Source organism: Chaetura pelagica, unplaced genomic scaffold, assembly GCF_000747805.2.
Source record: "Chaetura pelagica isolate M959 unplaced genomic scaffold, ChaPel_1.0 scaffold462, whole genome shotgun sequence".
Lineage (NCBI taxonomy): Eukaryota > Metazoa > Chordata > Aves > Apodiformes > Apodidae > Chaetura > Chaetura pelagica.
This window is the reverse complement of record NW_009952454.1, coordinates 195,693-198,593: the sequence shown is the minus strand read 5'-3', so window position 1 is coordinate 198,593 and position 2,901 is coordinate 195,693.

The window sequence follows — 2,901 nt, the reverse complement described above, 5'->3', positions numbered from 1 at the left end:
CTCCCCACACAAACCACCCCCCACCTCCAAAAAGCTTTCTCCACCATCCCACTCCTCGCCGGGTTGAAATGGTTAAGAAAGACCTGCCCGCAGCGACGTGCGTGGATTCCACAAGTGGTTGCCCACGCGGGATGTGGAAGAATCGGTATAAAAGTGTTTTGGAGCAAGGCTGCTAAATTAAATTAAATTGCTGTATCTCTAGATATTCATTGTTTCTTACGGAAAGCGAAAAGAAACCGAGCACGGGCAGAGTCAGGGAAAAGGGAGAACAGGCGCCTGAACCGACCTTCATTTCTTGCCCCCACCCCGTGATTTATGAAAAATGTAACAGGTTCGGCAAGAAATCGCTTTTTAAAAATGACTTTCTGTTTATTATTTCCGTGACTCGCGATCATTTACTCTTGTCCACACAATATTCAGGCACAGGCAGTTTAGGTGAGATAAATCGTCGCGTCATAAAATGGTTTATGCTTAAGTAATGAATCTCCTCTTACTCAATCTCGCATCACACACACAGGCTCTTACATTATCTTATTTAAAAACCACCTCATAACAGTAGCAATTAGCAACTATATTTCAAACCCTCCCCTTGAAATATTAGAGGGGGGAAAAAAAAAAGCACTTTAAAAATGACCGTCATCTCCGGGCAAATATTTTCCTGAACCCGAAGGGGAGCGTTAAGGTATCAGAGAGGGAGAAGAGAAGGAGATTTGCACATAACCTGGTGTGGAAAAAAGACGCCGGCACACCGTGGGGTTGAAACCCAACCCGGAATTCCAGCCGGGAAAGCTGTAAAGCCCTGTTAACTCTGCAGAACGCAATTAAATACACGGAGGTTTATTGCATCGCAACGTCAGCTCCATTTGGGAGTTTCACGAGGGGAAAAAAAAAGAAGGGAATAATACAATGAGAACGCAGCGCCCTGGGTTGGCTTCGATTTTTTTGTTTATATTTTTTCCCCCATTTTTTTTTGCTTGTTTTCCCTTGTTTTGGTTTGGTTTTGTCCTTTTAAATTCCACAAGTGGTTGCCCACGCGGGATGTGGAAGAATCGGTATAAAAGTGTTTTGGAGCAAGGCTGCTAAATTAAATTAAATTGCTGTATCTCTAGATATTCATTGTTTCTTACGGAAAGCGAAAAGAAACCGAGCACGGGCAGAGTCAGGGAAAAGGGAGAACAGGCGCCTGAACCGACCTTCATTTCTTGCCCCCACCCCGTGATTTATGAAAAATGTAACAGGTTCGGCAAGAAATCGCTTTTTAAAAATGACTTTCTGTTTATTATTTCCGTGACTCGCGATCATTTACTCTTGTCCACACAATATTCAGGCACAGGCAGTTTAGGTGAGATAAATCGTCGCGTCATAAAATGGTTTATGCTTAAGTAATGAATCTCCTCTTACTCAATCTCGCATCACACACACAGGCTCTTACATTATCTTATTTAAAAACCACCTCATAACAGTAGCAATTAGCAACTATATTTCAAACCCTCCCCTTGAAATATTAGAGGGGGGAAAAAAAAAAAAAGCACTTTAAAAATGACCGTCATCTCCGGGCAAATATTTTCCTGAACCCGAAGGGGAGCGTTAAGGTATCAGAGAGGGAGAAGAGAAGGAGATTTGCACATAACCTGGTGTGGAAAAAAGACGCCGGCACACCGTGGGGTTGAAACCCAACCCGGAATTCCAGCCGGGAAAGCTGTAAAGCCCTGTTAACTCTGCAGAACGCAATTAAATACACGGAGGTTTATTGCATCGCAACGTCAGCTCCATTTGGGAGTTTCACGAGGGGAAAAAAAAAGAAGGGAATAATACAATGAGAACGCAGCGCCCTGGGTTGGCTTCGATTTTTTTGTTTATATTTTTCCCCCCATTTTTTTTTGCTTGTTTTCCCTTGTTTTGGTTTGGTTTTGTCCTTTTAAACTCCTTTTCCAGAGCCTTATTTCCGAGGAGCGCCGTGAAATGCCCTCTCCGAAGAAACCACCCACATCATAATGACCCTGGAGAGCAACGCAAAACCCAACTGGTTTCCACACAAACTTCGCCAAATGACTGGGCTCGCCTGAAGACAGGCAAACTGGCACGAGAGGCTGCGGGGGCGTGGGGGGGGGGATAATACCAAAATAAAACACGACAGCTACCCACAAAGGGTTTGGTATTTTTTTAAAGGCACTGTCCAAACGCCTCCGTCATCGAGCTACTGCAAAGTCCTTCATTCCAAGTCTACTATCTCCAGGTGACCTCCCAGGCTTTCCTTTTTCCTTCTTATTCCCTTATATTTCTTTCTCTTTCTTAGTTCCTTCCTAATTTTTTCCCCCACCTCTTTCTTTCCATCTCTTATATACATATTTTAATATTTTCTTTCTCCACCTCCTTCCTTCTCTCAATTTCTTTACCTTTTTTTTCCCCATTCTGCTCTCTCCCTTTCTCTCCTTTTCTCACCTTTACGCTCCACTTTTTTATTTTTTTCGGGCGAATTGTCATTTAAACAGATTTCCAACACCCCTGATTTCTTCCCTTCTTCATCACCCCACCCTTTTCTTCCTATTTCCCCCCCACACACCCCGGCTGGAGGCGAGATGGGGAATGGAATAAAAAAAAGGCAACTTGACAAATACATTTTCTCCAAGAAGAACAAAAAAAAAAATGAAAATCAAGATAAACAGATATTATTCCCTTACCTTTTGACGTCCATGTCTGTGGTCTAAGTAAAATAGATAGGGAGGGAGACACAGCGTTTGCTTATCTGATAGCTGACAAATATTGTCCCAACCTGAGAGCCGTCGATTGCCTCTCTGACTTGTGAGAGCTTCTTGCATTTCTGTCATTTGCATAGAAAATGGAGTAACTTCCCTCTTTGAAAAATGATCGCCTCCACTCCGTCCAGAATCTCCTCTTTCC